Genomic DNA, 13,868 nt, shown 5'->3' with positions numbered 1-13,868 from the left:
CGGGAATGGTTCATAACATAGACAGTAAGAAGAGTCAGTCTTTCTGTACTTAAGTCGGCATTGTGCCTTTTGTATTTAATTAAGATGCAATTTCTGTGTTTCATTGTCAATAAGAAGGTCACAGGGATACAGTAAACCTGAAGTGAAGCATCGGAATCTGTAACTAGTGTCACAGGAATGGTTCAAAACATAGACAGTAAGAAGAGTCAGTTTTCTTGTACTTAACACGGCATTGTGCTTTTCTATTTAATTCCGATGCAATTTCTGTATTTCATCGTCAATAAGAAGGTCCAAGGGATACAGTAAACCTGAAGTCATGCATAGGAATCAAAAACTGGATTCACGGGAAAGGTTCAAAACATAGACAGTAAGAAGAGCCAGTCTTCTTGTACTTGAGTCGGCATTGTGCCTTTTGTATTTATTTCCGATGCAATTTATGTGTTTCGTCGTCAATAAGAAGGTCAGAGGGAAACAGTAAACCTGCAGTGAAGCATCGGAATCTATAACTTGTGTCACAGGAATGGTTCAAAGCATAGACCGTAAGAAGAGTCAGTTTTCTTATACTTAAGTCGGCATTGTGCCTTTTGTATTTAATTCCGATGCCATTTCTGTGTTTCATCATCAATAAGAAGGTCAGAGGGATACAAAAAACCTGAAGTGATGCATCGGAATCTATAACTAGTGTCAAAGGAGTGGTTCAAAACAAAGACTGTATGAAGAGTCACTTTTCTTGTACTTAAGTCGGCATTGTGCTTTTCTATTGAATTCTCATGCAATTTCTGTGTTTCGTCGTCAATAAGAAGGTCCAAGGGATGCAGCAAACCTGAACTGAAGCATCGGAAAATAAAAGCGGCCTCACAGGAGAGGTTCAAAAACATAGACAGTAAGAAGAGCCAGTCCTCTTGTACTTGAGTCTGCATTGTGCCTTTTGTATTTAATTCCGATGCAATTTCTGTGTTTGATCGTTAATAAGAAGGTCAGAGGGATGCAGTAAACCTGAAGTGAAGCATCGGAATCTATAACTAGTGTCACAGGAATGGTTCAAAACATAGACAGTTGAAGAGTCAGTCTTCCTGTACTTAAGTCGGCATTGTGCCTTTTGTATTTAATTAAGATGCAATTTCTGTGTTTCATCGTCAATAAGAAGGTCACAGGGATACAGTAAACCTGAAGTGAAGCATCGGAATCTGTAACTAGTGTCACAGGAATGGTTCAAAACATAGACAGTAAGATGAGTCAGTCTTCTTGTACTTAAGTCAGCATTGTTCCTCTTGTATATAATTCCGATGCAATTTCTGTGTTTCATCGTCAATATGAAGCTCAGAGTGATACAGTAAACCTGAAGCGAAGCATCAGAATCTATATCTAGTGTCACTGGAATGGTTCAAATCATAGACAGTAAGAAGAGCCAGTCTTCTTGTACTTGAGTCGGCATTGTGCCTTTTGTATTTAAATCCGATGCAATTTCTGTGTTTCATCGTCAATAAGAAGGTCAGAGGGATACAGTAAACCTGAAGTGAAGCATCGGAATCTATAACTAGTGTCACAGGAATGGTTCAAAACATAGACAGTAAGAAAAGTCAGTTTTCGTGTACTTAAGTCGGCATTGTGCCTTTTGTATTTAATTCTGATGCAGTTTCTGTGTTTCATCGACAATAAGAAGGTCAGAGGGATACAGTAAACCTGAAGTGAAGCATCGGAATCTGTAACTAGTGTCACAGGAATGGTTCAAAGCATAGACAGTAAGAAAAGTCAGTTTTCTTATAATTAAGTCGGCCTTGTGCCTTTTATATTTAATTCCGATGCAATTTCTGTGTTTCATCGTCAATAAGAGGGTCAGAGGGATACAGTAACCCTGAAGTGATGCATCGGAATCTGTAACTAGTGTCACAGGAATGGTTCAAAACATAGTAAGAAGAGTCAGTTTTCTTGTACTTAAGTCGACATTGTGCCTTTTCTATTTTATTGCGATGCAGTTTCTGTGTTTCGTCGTCAATAAGAAGGTCCGAGAGATGCAGTAAACTCAAACTGAAGCATCGGAATAAAAAACCGGCCTCACAGGAAAGGTTCAAAACATAGACAGTAAGAAGAGCCAGTCCTCTTGTACTTGAGTCGGCATTGTGCCTTTTGTATTTAAGTACGATGTAATTTCTGTGTTTGATCTTCAATTTATAAGGTCAGAGGGATGCAGAAAACCTGAAGTGAAGCATCGGAATCTATAACTAGTGTCACAGGAATGGTTCAAAACATAGACAATAGGAAGAGTCAGTCTTCTAGTACTTAAGTCGGCATTGTGCCATTTGTATTTAAATAAGATGCAATTTCTGTGTTTCATCGTCAATAAGAAGGTCAGCGGGATACAGTAAACCTGAAGTGAAGCATCGGAATCTATTACTAGTGTCACAGGAATGGTTCAAAACATAGACAGTAAGAAGAGTCAGTCTCCTTGTACTTAATACGGCATTGTGCCTCTTGTATATAATTCCGAAGCAATTTCTGTGTTGTATCGTCAATATGAAGGTCAGAATGATACAGTAAACCTGAAGTGAAGCATCGGAATCTATAACTAGTGTCACAGGATCGGTTCAAAACATAGACAGTAAGAAGAGCCAGTCTTCTTGTACTTGAGTTGGCATTGTGCCTTTTGTATTTAATTCCGATGCAATTTCTGTGTTTCATCGTCAATAAGACGGTCGGAGGGATACAGTAAACCTGAAGTGAAGCATCGGAATCTATTACTAGTGTCACAGGAATGGTTCAAAACATAGACAGTAAGAAGAGTCAGTTTTCTTGTACTTAAGTCGGCATTGTGCCTTTTGATTTTAATTAAGATGCAATTTCTGTGTTTCATCGTCAATAAGAAGGTCAGCGGGATACAGTAAACCTGATGTGAAGCATCGGAATCTATAACTAGTGTCACAGGAATGGTTAAAACATAGACAGTAAGAAGAGTCAGTTTTCTTGTACTTAAGTCGGCATTGTGCCTTTTGTATTTAATTCCGATACAATTTCTGTGTGTCATCGTCAATACGTAGATCGGAGGGATACAGTAAACCTGAAGTGAAGCACGGAATCTATAACTAGTGTCACAGGAATGGTTCAAAACATAGACAGTAAGAAGGGTGTGTCTTCTTGTACTTAAGTCGGCATTGTGCGACTTGTATTTAAATCCGATGCAATTTCTGTGTTTCATCGTCAATAAGATGTCCAGAGGGTTACAGTAAACCTGAAGTGAAGCATCGGAATCTATAACTAGTGTCACAGGAATGGTTCAAACATAGACAGTTAGAAGAGTCAGTTTACTTGTACTTAAGTCGTCATTGTGCCTTTTATATTTAATTCCGATGCAATTTCTGTGTTTCATCGTCAATAAGAAGGTCAGAGGGATACAGTAAACCTGAAGTGAAGCATCGGAATCTATAACTAGTGTCACAGGAATGCTTCAAAGCATAGACAGTAAGAAGAGTCAGTTTTCTAATAGTTAAGTCGGCATTGTGCCTTTTGTATCTAATTCCGATGCAATTTCTGAGTTTCATCGTCAATACGAAGGTCAGAGGGATACAGTAACCCTGAAGTGAAGCATCGGAATCTAAAACCGGTCTCACAGGAAAGGTTCAAAACATAGACAGTAAGAAGAGCCAATCTTCTTGTAATTGAGTCGGCATTGTGCCTTTTGTATTTAATTCCGATGCAATTTCTGCGTTACATCGTCAATAAGAAGGTCAGAAGGATACTGTAAACGTAAAGTGAAGCATCGGAATCTATAACTAGTGTCACAGGAATGGTTCAAAGCACAGTCTGTAATATGAGTCAGTCTTCATGTACTTAAGTCGGCATTGTGCTTTTTCTATTTAATTCCGATGCAATTTCTGTGTTTCGTCGTCAATAAGAAGGTCCAAGGGATACAGTAAACATACAGTGAAGCATCGGAATCTAAAACTGGTCTCACATGAAATGTTCAAAACATAGTCAGTACGAAGAGTAAGTCTTCTTGTACTTAAGTTGACATTGTGCCTTCTCTATTTAATTCCGATGCAATTTCTGTGTTTCGTCGCCAATAAGAAGGTCCAAGGGATACAGCAAACCTGAAGTGGAACATAGGAATATATAACTAGTATCACAGGAAAGGTTCAAAACATAGACAGTAAGAAGAGTCAGTCTTCTTGTACTTAAGTCCCCATTGTGCCTTTTGTATTTTATTCCGATGCAATTTCTGCGTTACATCGGCAATAAGACGGTCAGAGGGATACTGTAAAGCTAAAGTGAAGCAACGGAATCTATAACTAGTGTCACAGGAATGGTTCAAAGCTCAGTCTGTAAGATGAGTCAGTCTTCATGTACTTAAGTCGGCATTGTGCTTTTTCTATTTAATTCCGATGCAATTTCTGTGTTTCGTCGTCAATAAGAAGGTCCAAGGGATACAGTAAACCTGAAGTGAAGCATCGGAATCTATAACTAGTGTCACAGGAATGGTTCAAAACATAGAGAGTTGGAAGAGTTAGTCTTCTTGATCTTAAGTCGGCATTGTGCCTTTTCTATTTAATTCCGATGCAACTTCTGTCTTTCATCGTCAATAAGAATGTCAGAGGGATACAGTGAACCTGAAGTGAAGCATTGGAATCTATAACTTGTGTCTCAGGAATGGTTCAAAACATATACATTAGGAAGAGTCAGGCTTCTTTACTTAAGTCGGCATTGTGCCTTTTCTATTTAATTCCGATGCAATTTCTGTGTTTTGTCGTCATTAAGAAGGTCCAAGGGATGCAGTAAGTCTGAATTGAAGCATCGGAATCTATAGCTAGTGTCACAGGAAAAGTTCAAAACACAGACAGTAAGAAGAGTCAGTCTTCCTGTACTTAAGTCGGCATTGTGCCTTTTCTATTTAATTCCGTTGCAATTTCTGTGTTTCGTCGTCATTAAGAAGGTCCAAGGGATGCAGTAAACCTGAAGTGAAGCATCGGAAGCTATATCTAGTGTCAAAGGAAAGGTTCAAAACATAGACAGTAATAAGAGTCAGTCTTCTTGGACATGAGTCAGCATTGTGCCATTTGTATATAATTCCGATGCAATTACTGTGCTTCATCGTCAATAAGAAGGTCAGAGGGATACAGTAAACCTGAAGTGAAGCATCGGAATCTATAACTAGTGTCACAGGAATGGTTAAAACATAGACAGTAGGAAGAGTCAGTCGTTTTGTACTTAAGTCGGCATTATGTCTTTTGTATTTAATACCGATGTAATTTCTGAGTTTCGTCGTCAATAAGAAGGTCCAAGGGATACAGTAAACCTGAAGTGAAGCATCGGAATCTATATCTAGTGTCACAGGAATGGTTTAAAACATAGACACGGAAGAGTCAGTCTTCTTGTACTTAAGTCGGCATTTTTCCTTTGCTATTTAATTCCAATGCTATTTCTGTATTTCGTCGTCAATAAGAAGGTCCAAGGGATACATTAAACCTGAAGTGAAGCATCGGAATCTATAAGTAGTGTCACTGAAAAGGTTCAAAACATAGACAGTAAGAAGAGTCAGTCTTATTGTACTTAAGTCGGCATTGTGCCTTTTGTATTTAATTCCGATGCAATTTCTGTGTTTCATCGTCAATAAGAAGGTCCAAGGGATACAGTAAACCTGAAGTGAAGCATCGGAATCAATAACTAGAGTCACGGGAATGGTTCAAAACATAGACAGTGGGAAGAGTCAGTCTTCTTGTACTTAAGTCGGCATTGTGCCTTTTTTATTTAATTCCGATGCAATTCCTGTGTTTCATTGTCAATAAGAAGGTCAGAGGGATACAGTAAACCTGAAGTGAAGCATCGGAATCTATAACTAGTGTCACAGGAATGGTTCAAAACATTATTCAGTAGGAAGTGTCAGTCTTCTTGTACGTAAGTCGGCATTGTGCCTTTTCTATTTAATTCCGATGCAATTTCTGTGTTTCGTCGTCAATAAGAAGGTCCAAGGGATGCAGTAAACCTGAAGTGAAGCATCGGAATCTATACCTAGTGTCACAGATAAGGTTCAAAACATAGACAGTAAGAAGAGGCAGTCTTCTTGTACTTAAGTCGGCATTGTGAATTTTCTACTTAATTCCGATTCAATTTCTTTTTTTCATCGTTAATAAGAAGGTCCAAGGGATACAGTAAACCTGAAGTGAAGCATCGGAATCTATAACTAGTGTCAAAGGAAAGGTTCAAAACATAGACAGAAGCAAGGGTCAGTCTTCTTGAACTTAAGTCGGAATTGTGCCTCCTCTATTTAAATCCGATGCAATTTCTGTGTTTCGTCGTCAATAAGAAGGTCCAAGGGATACAGTAAACATACAGTGAAGCATCGGAATCTAAAACTGGTCTCACATGAAATGTTCAAAACATAGTCAGTACGAAGAGTAAGTCTTCTTGTACTTAAGTTGACATTGTGCCTTCTCTATTTAATTCCGATGCAATTTCTGTGTTTCGTCGCCAATAAGAAGGTCCAAGGGATACAGCAAACCTGAAGTGGAACATAGGAATATATAACTAGTATCACAGGAAAGGTTCAAAACATAGACAGTAAGAAGAGTCAGTCTTCTTGTACTTAAGTCCCCATTGTGCCTTTTGTATTTTATTCCGATGCAATTTCTGCGTTACATCGGCAATAAGACGGTCAGAGGGATACTGTAAAGCTAAAGTGAAGCAACGGAATCTATAACTAGTGTCACAGGAATGGTTCAAAGCTCAGTCTGTAAGATGAGTCAGTCTTCATGTACTTAAGTCGGCATTGTGCTTTTTCTATTTAATTCCGATGCAATTTCTGTGTTTCGTCGTCAATAAGAAGGTCCAAGGGATACAGTAAACCTGAAGTGAAGCATCGGAATCTATAACTAGTGTCACAGGAATGGTTCAAAACATAGAGAGTTGGAAGAGTTAGTCTTCTTGATCTTAAGTCGGCATTGTGCCTTTTCTATTTAATTCCGATGCAACTTCTGTCTTCCATCGTCAATAAGAATGTCAGAGGGATAAAGTGAACCTGAAGTGAAGCATTGGAATCTATAACTTGTGTCTCAGGAATGGTTCAAAACATATACATTAGGAAGAGTCAGGCTTCTTTACTTAAGTCGGCATTGTGCCTTTTCTATTTAATTCCGATGCAATTTCTGTGTTTTGTCGTCATTAAGAAGGTCCAAGGGATGCAGTAAGTCTGAATTGAAGCATCGGAATCTATAGCTAGTGTCACAGGAAAAGTTCAAAACACAGACAGTAAGAAGAGTCAGTCTTCCTGTACTTAAGTCGGCATTGTGCCTTTTCTATTTAATTCCGTTGCAATTTCTGTGTTTCGTCGTCATTAAGAAGGTCCAAGGGATACAGTAAACCTGAAGTGAAGCATCGGAAGCTATATCTAGTGTCAAAGGAAAGGTTCAAAACATAGACAGTAATAAGAGTCAGTCTTCTTGGACATGAGTCAGCATTGTGCCATTTGTATATAATTCCGATGCAATTACTGTGCTTCATCGTCAATAAGAAGGTCAGAGGGATACAGTAAACCTGAAGTGAAGCATCGGAATCTATAACTAGTGTCACAGAAATGGTTAAAACATAGACAGTAGGAAGAGTCAGTCGTTTTGTACTTAAGTCGGCATTGTGTCTTTTGTATTTAATACCGATGCAATTTCTGAGTTTCGTCGTCAATAAGAAGGTCCAAGGGATACAGTAAACCTGAAGTGAAGCATCGGAATCTATATCTAGTGTCACAGGAATGGTTTAAAACATAGACACGGAAGAGTCAGTATTCTTGTACTTAACTCGGCATTTTTCCTTTGCTTTTTAATTCCGTTGCAATTTCTGTGTTTCGTCGTCATTAACAAGGTCCAAGGGATACAGTAAACCTGAAGTGAAGCATCGGAATCTATAACTAGAGTCACAGGAATGGTTCAAAACATAGACAGTGGGAAGAGTCAGTCTGCTTGTACTTAAGTCGGCATTGTGCCTTTTTTATTTAATTCCGATGCAATTCCTGTGTTTCATTGTCAATAAGAAAGTCAGAGGGATACAGTAAACCTGAAGTGAAGCATCGGAATCTATAACTAGTGTCACTGGAATGGTTCAAAACATTATTCAGTAGGAAGTGTCAGTCCTCTTGTACTTAAGTCGGCATTGTGCCTTTTCTATTTAATTCCGATGCAATTTCTGTGTTTCGTCGTCAATAAGAAGGTCCAAGGGATACAGTAAACCTGAAGTGAAGCATCGGAATCTATATCTAGTGTCATAGATAAGGTTCAAAACATAGACAGTAAGAAGAGAGAGTCTTCTGGTACTTAAGTCGGCATTGTGAATTTTCTACTTAATTCCGATGCAATTTCTTTTTTTCATCGTCAATAAGAAGGTCCAAGGGATACAGTAAACCTGAAGTGAAGCATCGGAATCTATAACTAGTGTCAAAGGAAAAGTTCAAAACATAGACAGAAGCAAGGGACAGTCTTCTTGAACTTAAGTCGGCATTGTGCCTCTTCTATTTAAATCCGATGCAATTTCTGTGTTTCGTCGTCAATAAGAAGGTCCAAGGGATACAGCAAAACTGAAGTGGAACATAGGAATATATAACTAGTGGCACAGGAAAGGTTCAAAACGTAGACAGTAAGAAGAGTCAGTCTTCTTGTACTTAAGTCCCCATTGTGCCTTTTGTATTTAATTCCGATGCAATTTCTGCGTTACATCGTCAATAAGAAGGCCAGAGGGATACAGTAAACCGGAAGTGAAGCATCGGAATCTATATCTAGTGTCACAGGAATGGTTTAAAACATAGACCCGGAAGAGTCAGTCTTCTTGTACATAAGTCGGCATTTTGCCTTTGCTATTTAATTCCGATGCTATTTCTGTGTTTCGTCGTCAATAAGAAGGTCCAAGGGATACATTAAACCTGAAGTGAAGCATCGGAATCTATAAGTAGTGTCACTGAAAAGGTTCAAAACATAGGCAGTGAGAAGAGTCAGTCTTATTGTACTTATGTCGGCATTGTGCCTTTTGTATTTAATTCCGATGCAATTTCTGTGTTTCATCGTCACTAAGAAGGTCCAAGGGATACAGTAAACCTGAAGTGAAGGATCGGAATCTATAACTAGAGTCACAGGAATGGTTCAAAACATAGACAGTAGCAAGAGTCAGTCTTCTTGTATTTAAGTCGGCATTGTGCCTTTTTTATTTAATTCCGATGCAATTTCTGTGTTTCATCGTCAGTAAGAAGGACAGAGGGATATAATAAACCTGAAGTGAAGCATCGGAATCTATAACTAGTGTCACAGGAATGGTTCAAAACATTATTCAGTAGGAATAGTCAGTCTTCTTGTACTTAAGTCGGCATTGTGCCTTTTCTACTTAATTCCGATGCAATTTCTGTGTTTCATCGTCAATAAGAAGGTCCGAGGGATACAGTAAACCAGACGTGAAGCATCGGAATCTATAACTAGTCTCTCAGGAATGGTTCAAAACATATACAGTAGGAAGAGTCAGTCTTCTTGTACTCAAGTCGGCATTGTGCCTTTTAAATTTAATTCCGATGCAATTTCTGCGTTACATCGTCAACAAGAAGGTCAGAGGGATACAGTAAACCTAAAGTGAAGCATCGGAATCTATAACTAGTGTCACAGGAATGGTTCAAAACACAGTCTGTAAGGTGAGTCAGTCTTCATGTACTTAAGTCGGCATTGTGATTTTTCTATTTAATTCCGATGCAATTTCTGTGTTTCGTCGTCAATAAGAACGTCCAAGGGATACAGTAAACCTGAAGTGAAGCATCGGAATCTATAACTAGTGTCACAGGAATGGTTCAAAACATAGGGAGTAGGATGAGTTATTTTTCTTGTTCTTAAGTCGGCATTGTACCTTTTCTATTTAATTCCGATGCAACCTCTGTGTTTCGTCGTCAATAAGAAGATCCAAGGGATACAGTAAACATATAGTGAAGCATCGGACTCTAAAACTGGTCTCACAGGAATTTTTCAAATCATAGTCAGTAAGAAGAGTCAGTCTTCTTGTACTTATGTCGGCATTGTGCCTTTTCTATTTAATTCCGATGCAATTTCTGTGTTTCGTCGTCAATAAGAAGGTCCAAGGGATACAGTAAACCTGAAGTGAGGCATCGGAATCTATAAGTAGTGTCAAAGGAAAGGTTCAAAACATAGACAGAAGGAAGAGTCAGTCTTCTTGAACTTAAGCCGGCATTGTGCCTCTTCTATTTAAATCCGATGCAATTTCTGTGTTTCGTCGTCAATAAGAAGGTCCAAGGGATACAGTAAACATACAGTGAAGCATCGGAATCTAAAACTGGTCTCACAGGAAATGTTCAAAACATAGTCAGTAAGAAGAGTCAGTCTTCTTGTACTTAAGTTGGCATTGTGCCTTCTCTATTTAATTCCGATGCAATTTCTGTGTTTCGCCGCCAATAAGAAGGTCCAAGGGATACAGCAAACCTGAAGTGGAACATAGGAATATATAACTAGTGTCACAGGAAGGGTTCAAATCATAGACAGTAAGAAGAGTCAGTCTTCTTGTACTTAAGTCGGCATTGCGCATTTTGTATTTAATTCCGATGCAATTTCTGTGTTTCGTCGTCAATAAGAAGATCCAAGGGATACAGTAAACATATAGTGAAGCATCGGAATCTAAAACTGGTCTCACAGGAAATGTTCAAATCATAGTCAGTAAGAAGAGTCAGTCTTCTTGTACTTAAGTCGCCATTGTGCCTTTTGTATTTAATTCCGATGCAATTTCTGCGTTACATCGTCAATAAGAAGGTCAGAGGGATACAGTAAACCTGAAGTGAAGCATCGGAATCTATAACTAGTGTCACAGGAATGGTTCAAATCATACACAGCAAGAAGAGTCAGTCTTCTTGTACTTAAGTCGGCATTGTGCATTTTGTATTTAATTCCGATGCAATTTCTGTGTTTCGTCTTCAATAAGAAGGTCCAATGAATACAGTAAACATATAGTGAAGCATCGGAATCTAAAACTGGTCTCACAGGAAATGTTCAAATCATAGTCAGTAAGAAGAGTCAGTCTTCTTGTACTTATGTCGGCATTGTGCCTTTTCTATTTAATTCCGATGCAATTTCTGTGTTTCGTCGTCAATAAGAAGGTCCAAGGGATAGAGTAAACCTGAAGTGAAGCATCGGAATCTAAAACCGGACTCACAGGAAAGGTTCAAAACATAGAGAGTAAGAAGAGTCAGTAATCTTCTATTTGAGTCGGCATTGTGCCTTTTGTATTTAATTCCGATGCAATTTCTGTGTTTCATCGTCAATAAGAAGGCCAGAGGGATACAGTAAACCGGAAGTGAAGCATCGGAATCTATAACTAGTGTCACAGGAATGGTTAAAACATAGACAGTAGGAAGAGTCAGTCGTATTGTACTTAAATTGGCATTGTCTCTTTTGTATTTAATACCGATGCAATTTCTGTGTTTCGTCGTCAATAAGAAGGTCCAAGGGATACAGTAAACCCGAAGTGAAGCATCGGAATCTATATCTAGTGTCACAGGAATGGTTTAAAACATAGACACGGAAGAGTCAGTCTTCTTGTACATAAGTCGGCATTTTGCCTTTGCTATTTAATTCCGATGCTATTTCTGTGTTTCGTCGTCAATAAGAAGGTCCAAGGGATACATTAAACCTGAAGTGAAGCATCGGAATCTATAAGTAGTGTCACTGAAAAGGTTCAAAACATAGGCAGTGAGAAGAGTCAGTGTTATTGTACTTAAGTCGGCATTGTGCCTTTTGTATTTAATTCCGATGCAATTTCTGTGTTTCATCGTCACTAAGAAGGTCCAAGGGATACAGTAAACCTGAAGTGAAGGATCGGAATCTATAACTAGAGTCACAGGAATGGTTCAAAACATAGACAGTAGCAAGAGTCAGTCTTCTTGTATTTAAGTCGGCATTGTGCCTTTTTTATTTAATTCCGATGCAATTTCTGTGTTTCATCGTCAGTAAGAAGGACAGAGGCATACAATAAACCTGAAGTGAAGCATCGGAATCTATAACTAGTGTCACAGGAATGGTTCAAAACATTATTCAGTAGGAATAGTCAGTCTTCTTGTACTTAAGTCGGCATTGTGCCTTTTCTACTTAATTCCGATGCAATTTCTGTGTTTCATCGTCAATAAGAAGGTCCGAGGGATACAGTAAACCAGACGTGAAGCATCGGAATCTATAACTAGTCTCTCAGGAATGGTTCAAAACATATACAGTAGGAAGAGTCAGTCTTCTTGTACTCAAGTCGGCATTGTGCCTTTTAAATTTAATTCCGATGCAATTTCTGCGTTACATCGTCAACAAGAAGGTCAGAGGGATACAGTAAACCTAAAGTGAAGCATCGGAATCTATAACTAGTGTCACAGGAATGGTTCAAAACACAGTCTGTAAGGTGAGTCAGTCTTCATGTACTTAAGTCGGCATTGTGATTTTTCTATTTAATTCCGATGCAATTTCTGTGTTTCGTCGTCAATAAGAACGTCCAAGGGATACAGTAAACCTGAAGTGAAACATCGGAATCTATAACTAGTGTCACAGGAATGGTTCAAAACATAGGGAGTAGGATGAGTTATTTTTCTTGTTCTTAAGTCGGCATTGTACCTTTTCTATTTAATTCCGATGCAACTTCTGTGTTTCATCGTCAATAAGAATGTCAGAGGGATACAGTGAACCTGAAGTGAAGCATCGGAATCTATAACTAGTGTCTCAGGAATGGTTCAAAACATATACAGTAGGAAGAGTCAGTCTTCTTTACTTAAGTCGGCATTGTGCCTTTTCTATTTAATTCCGATGCAATTTCTGTGTTTCGTCGTCATTAAGAAGGTCAAAGGGATGCAGTAATTCTGAATTGAAGCATCGCAATCTATAGCTAGTGTCACAGGAAAAGTTCAAAACACAGACAGTAAGAAGAGTCAGTCTTCTTGTACGTAAGTCGGCATTGTGCTTTTGTATTTCATTCCGATGCAATATATGTGTTTCATCGTCAATAAGATGGTCAGAGGGATACAGTAAACCTGAAGTGTAGCATCGGAATTTACAACTAGTGTCACAGGAATGGTTCAAAACATAGACAGGAGGAAGAGTCAGTCTAATTGTACTTAATTTGCATTCTGCCTTTTCCATTTAATTCCGATCCTATTTCTGTGTTTCGTCGTCAGTAAGAGGGTCAGAGGGATACAGTAAACCTGAAGTGAAGCATCGGAATCTATAACTAGTGTCACAGGAATGCTTCAAAACATAGGCAGTAAGAAGAGTCAGTCTTCTTGTACTTAAGTCGGCATTGTGCCTTTTGTATTTAATTCCGATGCAATTTCTGTGTTTCATCGTCAATAAGAAGGTCCAAGGGATACAGTAAACATATAGTGAAGCATCGGAATCTAAAACTGGTCTCACAGGAAATGTTCAAATCATAGTCAGTAAGAAGAGTCAGTCTTCTTGTACTTATGTCGGCATTGTGCCTTTTCTATTTAATTCCGATGCAATTTCTGTGTTTCGTCGTCAATAAGAAGGTCCAAGGGATACAGTAAACCTGAAGTGAGGCATCGGAATCTATAAGTAGTGTCAAAGGAAAGGTTCAAAACATAGACAGAAGGAAGAGTCTGTCTTCTTGAACTTAAGCCGGCATTGTGCCTCTTCTATTTAAATCCGATGCAATTTCTGTGTTTCGTCGTCAATAAGAAGGTCCAAGGGATACAGTAAACATACAGTGAAGCATCGGAATCTAAAACTGGTCTCACAGGAAATGTTCAAAGCATAGTCAGTACGAAGAGTAAGTCTTCTTGTACTTAAGTTGACATTGTGCCTTCTCTATTTAATTCCGATGCAATTTCTGTGTTTCGTCGCCAATAAGAAGGTCCAAGGGAT

The sequence above is a fragment of the Schistocerca americana genome, chromosome X (genome assembly GCF_021461395.2).
Source record: "Schistocerca americana isolate TAMUIC-IGC-003095 chromosome X, iqSchAmer2.1, whole genome shotgun sequence".
NCBI lineage: Eukaryota > Metazoa > Arthropoda > Insecta > Orthoptera > Acrididae > Schistocerca > Schistocerca americana.
Note: the sequence above shows the minus strand (reverse complement) of the source record.